The sequence below is a fragment of the Schistocerca piceifrons genome, unplaced genomic scaffold (assembly GCF_021461385.2).
Source record: "Schistocerca piceifrons isolate TAMUIC-IGC-003096 unplaced genomic scaffold, iqSchPice1.1 HiC_scaffold_29, whole genome shotgun sequence".
NCBI lineage: Eukaryota > Metazoa > Arthropoda > Insecta > Orthoptera > Acrididae > Schistocerca > Schistocerca piceifrons.
Window position 1 is genome coordinate 20,001 of NW_025728504.1, and position 7,500 is coordinate 27,500.

At 54.6% G+C, this 7,500-nt stretch overlaps 2 non-coding genes and 1 pseudogene across 2 annotated transcripts; all 3 read right to left on the reverse strand.

Annotated features, from left to right (window-relative positions):
* The window catches only part of LOC124744382, a 4,222-nt pseudogene extending 4,019 nt beyond the window's left edge, over positions 1 to 203 (reverse strand).
* Positions 204 to 391: 188 nt separating this feature from the next.
* On the reverse strand, positions 392 to 546 carry LOC124744386. The gene has a single exon (XR_007010721.1). It is a non-coding gene; the product is annotated as a 5.8S ribosomal RNA (ribosomal RNA).
* A 352-nt stretch (positions 547 to 898) lies between these two features.
* Positions 899 to 2,807, reverse strand: LOC124744377. The gene has a single exon (XR_007010717.1). It is a non-coding gene; the product is annotated as a small subunit ribosomal RNA (ribosomal RNA).
* Positions 2,808 to 7,500: the final 4,693 nt, after the last annotated feature.

The window sequence follows — 7,500 nt, forward strand, 5'->3', positions numbered from 1 at the left end:
AGTTGGACTTGGGCTCGGCGCGAGGCGTCGGGGTAGTGGACCCTCCCAAACACCACATGCCACGACAGGCGGCAGCCTGCGGGGTTCGGTGCTGGACTCTTCCCTGTTCGCTCGCCGCTACTGGGGGAATCCTTGTTAGTTTCTTTTCCTCCGCTTAGTAATATGCTTAAATTCAGCGGGTAGTCTCGCCTGCTCTGAGGTCGTTGTACGAGGTGTCGCACGCCACACCGCCAGCCGGCTGTGCACGCTACCGAGAAAGTACCGGTATGCGAACCGCCAGGCGACGGGCGCGCATCGCACGTTTGAGGAGACGCGGCCGGCCCCACAGGCGGCCGCGACACTCCCAGGTCTGCGAAGCGGGGCAAACGCCGCGCGCTTCAGTATACGTAGCCGACCCTCAGCCAGACGTGGCCCGGGAACGGAATCCATGGACCGCAATGTGCGTTCGAAACGTCGATGTTCATGTGTCCTGCAGTTCACATGTCGACGCGCAATTTGCTGCGTTCTTCATCGACCCACGAGCCGAGTGATCCACCGTCCTGGGTGATCTTTTCTCAAGTTTCCGCCGTCTCTTTCGAGACGGTCGCATAGGCGGGAGTGAGGCGTGTGGCGGCCCCTGTTCCAGCGTTCTGTGTCCAACGGCCTCACGGCCGACGGGCGTCGTACGGCTCCACACCGGAGCGGACAGGCACTCGGGCGAAAGTCATTCAAAACCGGCGCCAGGCGCCAGGTGCCGCAGGCCAGCCGCTCCAGCGCTTCAGCGCTCGTACCACACAACATTGCCGCTAGTTTTGAGAGGCACGCGTGGTTCCGCACGCGGCGCACGGCTACTGCGAGCCGTACAGGTAGCGTGTTGCGCGACACGACACGCACATCGAAAGACATGCAGTCTAGTCGGTAATGATCCTTCCGCAGGTTCACCTACGGAAACCTTGTTACGACTTTTACTTCCTCTAAATGATCAAGTTTGGTCATCTTTCCGGTAGCATCGGCAACGACAGAGTCAATGCCGCGTACCAGTCCGAAGACCTCACTAAATCATTCAATCGGTAGTAGCGACGGGCGGTGTGTACAAAGGGCAGGGACGTAATCAACGCGAGCTTATGACTCGCGCTTACTGGGAATTCCTCGTTCATGGGGAACAATTGCAAGCCCCAATCCCTAGCACGAAGGAGGTTCAGCGGGTTACCCCGACCTTTCGGCCTAGGAAGACACGCTGATTCCTTCAGTGTAGCGCGCGTGCGGCCCAGAACATCTAAGGGCATCACAGACCTGTTATTGCTCAATCTCGTGCGGCTAGAAGCCGCCTGTCCCTCTAAGAAGAAAAGTAATCGCTGACAGCACGAAGGATGTCACGCGACTAGTTAGCAGGCTAGAGTCTCGTTCGTTATCGGAATTAACCAGACAAATCGCTCCACCAACTAAGAACGGCCATGCACCACCACCCACCGAATCAAGAAAGAGCTATCAATCTGTCAATCCTTCCGGTGTCCGGGCCTGGTGAGGTTTCCCGTGTTGAGTCAAATTAAGCCGCAGGCTCCACTCCTGGTGGTGCCCTTCCGTCAATTCCTTTAAGTTTCAGCTTTGCAACCATACTTCCCCCGGAACCCAAAAGCTTTGGTTTCCCGGAGGCTGCCCGCCGAGTCATCGGAGGAACTGCGGCGGATCGCTGGCTGGCATCGTTTATGGTTAGAACTAGGGCGGTATCTGATCGCCTTCGAACCTCTAACTTTCGTTCTTGATTAATGAAAACATACTTGGCAAATGCTTTCGCTTCTGTTCGTCTTGCGACGATCCAAGAATTTCACCTCTAACGTCGCAATACGAATGCCCCCGCCTGTCCCTATTAATCATTACCTCGGGTTCCGAAAACCAACAAAATAGAACCGAGGTCCTATTCCATTATTCCATGCACACAGTATTCAGGCGGGCTTGCCTGCTTTAAGCACTCTAATTTGTTCAAAGTAAACGTGCCGGCCCACCGAGACACTCAATAAAGAGCACCCTGGTAGGATTTCAACGGGGTCCGCCTCGGGACGCACGAGCACGCACGGGGCGGTCGCACGCCTTCGGCTCGCCCCACCGGCAGGACGTCCCACGATACATGCCAGTTAAACACCGACGGGCGGTGAACCAACAGCGTGGGACACAAATCCAACTACGAGCTTTTTAACCGCAACAACTTTAATATACGCTATTGGAGCTGGAATTACCGCGGCTGCTGGCACCAGACTTGCCCTCCAATAGATACTCGTTAAAGGATTTAAAGTGTACTCATTCCGATTACGGGGCCTCGGATGAGTCCCGTATCGTTATTTTTCGTCACTACCTCCCCGTGCCGGGAGTGGGTAATTTGCGCGCCTGCTGCCTTCCTTGGATGTGGTAGCCGTTTCTCAGGCTCCCTCTCCGGAATCGAACCCTGATTCCCCGTTACCCGTTACAACCATGGTAGGCGCAGAACCTACCATCGACAGTTGATAAGGCAGACATTTGAAAGATGCGTCGCCGGTACGAGGACCGTGCGATCAGCCCAAAGTTATTCAGAGTCACCAAGGCAAACGGACCGGACGAGCCGACCGATTGGTTTTGATCTAATAAAAGCGTCCCTTCCATCTCTGGTCGGGACTCTGTTTGCATGTATTAGCTCTAGAATTACCACAGTTATCCAAGTAACGTGGGTACGATCTAAGGAACCATAACTGATTTAATGAGCCATTCGCGGTTTCACCTTAATGCGGCTTGTACTGAGACATGCATGGCTTAATCTTTGAGACAAGCATATGACTACTGGCAGGATCAACCAGGGAGCTGCGTCAACTAGAGCTGAGCAGCCGGCCGCCCGGGAGTGTGTCCCGGGGGCCCGCGCGAACACGCAAGCGTCCGCTCAATCATTCTGCAAACAGGAGGAGGCTGAGCTCCCCTGCACAATACACCTCGAAACCCTCTCAGGTCCCGGCGGCGCGCAGCGCCGTCCCAAGTACTTGGTCGGGTTCGAGAGAGGCGCAATCGCCCGGAGTTAGGCGAGTAGACGCTTTCGGTGCGACCACCCGTGCTCCCAACTGAGCTTGCCGCTGCCGACAGAGGCCCGGGAGCGTGCTGTCGTGGCATTGCCGGCGGGAGACAACACGCGCCACCTACGGTGACCGGCAGCTCCAACGCCAGCGCCACAGAAGGACAAAAGCCCCACTTGGGTGCCGAAGCGAACTCTCCCAGCACAGCGCACACGCCAACACATCCGCACAGCTGCGATACAAACCACCAGCGAGAACCGCTGGGGCGACCGAGCAGCAGACGGCGTCGCGGCGCCGAGCGCCGGGCGGCGGCGCATCCTCAACGCACACAGTCCTCAATCGGACCAGCACACTGCAGATGTCCACCGCGCTTCGCACCGGGCCCGCGAGGACCTACTTTGGCCGCACGGCGCCGCGCGCAGGGTGCGCCGGCGCGCAGCTGCGACGCCTGCCGCGTCCGTCGGCCGGCGCGCCTGCCACTGGCCGCCCCCACCAGCCGGCTGTAGCGCGTGCGCCCACGCACCGCGCGGCCAGCACGCCGGGAGGCGCCCCCTCACCGGCCGGGGACGGTCCCACCCAGCCACCGCCGCGTATCGCTTCACACCCAGATGCCGTTCAGTTTCGTCGGCATGGTGGGTATCGCTGGAACAACCGGTTAGTACCTCAACCTATCGTCGCCATCACCGATTCACCCCTAGCGAGAACAACCGCACCACAACGGGTTACCATTTCTTCATTTGCGTAACTTCACCAGAAAACGTAGGCGTCCATCGCCATTTGCAACTTCAACCATTATTGCATGCCTGTGTCAGGTGTCACGCCACACTACGTCTGCCCACATACACGCAACAAAATGTGCACGCCTAGACAATACGTGGAAGGTGGCCCCCGTACGTATGCGATGTCCATTGCTCGAACGACTGTCAACCGGCTTCTGTAGCATGTCGCAGATATGGAACGCGCTGCACCATGCCATCACGGTGTGTGAGGAGAGACGACTAGGTCCGAATACATCAACAGACAGCTCATGCTGATCGCCATCCACGGCGTCCGTTCCTCCCACACGTCTCTATGGCGTACCACACTGCAATCCAGCTCTCATAGGGAGACGACACGTAGCTGCGTGCACAATATTTGCACTGTATGGTCCGCCGTTTTTGGGCGCAGTCGTTGTACGGTCACACATGTGCCACGATGTATCATTCAGTACATAAGGACGAATGTGCAGTACAGATTGTGGTTCACGCGTACGACATCAGCGGACAGTTGACACAGGCCGCACCACAACGTAGCCTGCGTACGTCGCATGCGAAGGGCATTGAACATGCAAACTTGTCACCAACCACCTTGCGAAGGCAGGGGGCAAGGTGGGGACGTGGGGAGAGGTGGGGGGGGGGGGGGGGCGGCATGTACGCCCTGCTGCCATCCACATTACAGTGTACAGCAGGAGCATGTGGAAAGTCAGCAAGACTTGCAAGGTGTTTAACATGAAGCGATACACAGGGGAGCGGGCAGTGCGAGTAGCGAACTATATTGCGAGGGTTGCGGGTGGGCAACACTACACTAATTGAACGAGTCGTATAACAATTACAGAGCAGGTTTAGGCGACAACGTGGGTTACGATAGGCGACAACGTGGGTTACGTTAGGGGACAACGTGGGTTACGTTAGGGGACAACGTGGGTTACGTTAGGGGACAACGTGGGTTACGTTAGGGGACAACGTGGGTTACGTTAGGGGACAACGTGGGTTACGTTAGGGGACAACGTGGGTTACGTTAGGGGACAACGTGGGTTAGGTTAAGGCACAACATGGGTTAGGTTAAGGCACAACATGGGTTAGGTTAAGGCACAACATGGGTTAGGTTAAGGCACAACATGGGTTAGGTTAAGGCACAACATGGGTTAGGTTACGGCACAACATGGGTTAGGTTAAGGCACAACATGGGTTAGGTTAGGGGACAACATGGGTTAGGTTAGGGGACAACATGGGTTAGGTTAAGGCACAACATGGGTTAGGTTAAGGCACAACATGGGTTAGGTTAGGGGACAACATGGGTTAGGTTAGGGCACAACATGGGTTAGGTTAGGGGACAACATGGGTTAGGTTAGGGGACAACATGGGTTAGGTTAGGGGACAACATGGGTTAGGTTAGGGGACAACATGGGTTAGGTTAGGGGACAACATGGGTTAGGTTAGGGGACAACATGGGTTAGGTTAGGGGACAACATGGGTTAGGTTAGGGGACAACATGGGTTAGGTTAAGGCACAACATGGGTTAGGTTAGGGGACAACATGGGTTAGGTTAGGGGACAACATGGGTTAGGTTAGGGGACAACATGGGTTAGGTTAGGGGACAACATGGGTTAGGTTAGGGGACAACATGGGTTAGGTTAAGGCACAACATGGGTTAGGTTAGGGCACAACATGGGTTAGGTTAGGGCACAACATGGGTTAGGTTAGGGCACAACATGGGTTAGGTTAGGGGACAACATGGGTTAGGTTAGGGGACAACATGGGTTAGGTTAGGGGACAACATGGGTTAGGTTAGGGGACAACATGGGTTAGGTTAGGGGACAACATGGGTTAGGTTAGGGGACAACATGGGTTAGGTTAGGGGACAACATGGGTTAGGTTAGGGGACAACATGGGTTAGGTTAGGGGACAACATGGGTTAGGTTAGGGGACAACATGGGTTAGGTTAAGGCACAACATGGGTTAGGTTAAGGCACAACATGGGTTAGGTTAGGGGACAACATGGGTTAGGTTAGGGGACAACATGGGTTAGGTTAGGGGACAACATGGGTTAGGTTAAGGCACAACATGGGTTAGGTTAGGGGACAACATGGGTTAGGTTAAGGCACAACATGGGTTAGGTTAGGGGACAACATGGGTTAGGTTAGGGGACAACATGGGTTAGGTTAAGGCACAACATGGGTTAGGTTAAGGCACAACATGGGTTAGGTTAAGGCACAACATGGGTTAGGTTAGGGGACAACATGGGTTAGGTTAGGGGACAACTTGGGTTAGGTTAGGGGACAACATGGGTTAGGTTAAGGCACAACATGGGTTAGGTTAAGGCACAACATGGGTTAGGTTAGGGGACAACATGGGTTAGGTTAGGGGACAACATGGGTTAGGTTAGGGGACAACATGGGTTAGGTTAAGGCACAACATGGGTTAGGTTAGGGGACAACATGGGTTAGGTTAAGGCACAACATGGGTTAGGTTAGGGGACAACATGGGTTAGGTTAGGGGACAACATGGGTTAGGTTAAGGCACAACATGGGTTAGGTTAAGGCACAACATGGGTTAGGTTAAGGGACAACATGGGTTAGGTTAGGGGACAACTTGGGTTAGGTTAGGGGACAACATGGGTTAGGTTAAGGCACAACATGGGTTAGGTTAAGGCACAACATGGGTTAGGTTAAGGTACAACATGGGTTAGGTTAAGGTACAACATGGGTTAGGTTAGGTTACACGTTGTTGTAAGGAAAGGTGTGGGGGGGGGGGGGGGGGGCGGGGCGGCAGGTTCGTTGATAGTGATTATAGTAAGTGAATGCTTGTGACATGATGAGATTTGTCACGTCAGGATGCACCTTTGGCTTATTAGAGGCGGCGCTCCAATTCTATGCTTGTGTCAGACCTGTGTCTTTGACTCATGTCATTGTTTGTGCGCTGTGACAGGAGGTACTATTGTGATGTTGGGTGCACCGTTGTATAGGACATGTGTGGGTGTTGGTGCCTTATCTGCGCAATGGTGGATGTCGAAAGGGTGGGATATTCTATTTTCCGCATGGACCTCCTGGTCTGGTTGTGATAGTGTGGATTGTGTAATGTGGCGGAGAGGATGCACTGGATGTTGTTCCATGCTGGTGCTTACATATTGTATGTGCGCCTGTTAGAAGCAGAGAGTGGTGCGTGATCAGAGTGTCTGGCTGACGTGTGGTTCCCATTGTGGGCAGACTCTTTCAGCATGTATACGGACAGTTGTATATATTTTCTGTAGTTTGATGGCTCTGCATTGATTACTAATCAGCGCCGTGTGTACGGGTAATCTGGTTCCAGTCCACAATGTTCTATCTGTGTACATTAGTGACAAAGACTCCCCCCATGCAGTGGGGCTCGGTCTGTTATAACTCTTCCGCGTAATATATTTGCCCCACGTTTTTGCGAGTGCGAGTGCGAGTGCAACGCGCATGGGGACCGACATGCTGATGGCTCGGTATCGGACGCCGTACAGTGAGCAACGCGATCGCGTCTCTCGCTCGTAAGTGGTACAGGTCGCGGCTCATGTATAGGGACAGCGGGAATGTCGCATATTGGAAATAACTCTTCATGAAACGCAAGTTATAGGGGTGGATTGCACTTTACGAGTGCGGGAAACGTCCGCCGTTCATCCGCTGGAGGTGCGCGTTTGGCGGTTGGGGTGGTCCACGAACGGGTGCGGGTGGAGTCATTGCCGGTCCACGGCTTCGTGCGGCAGAGCC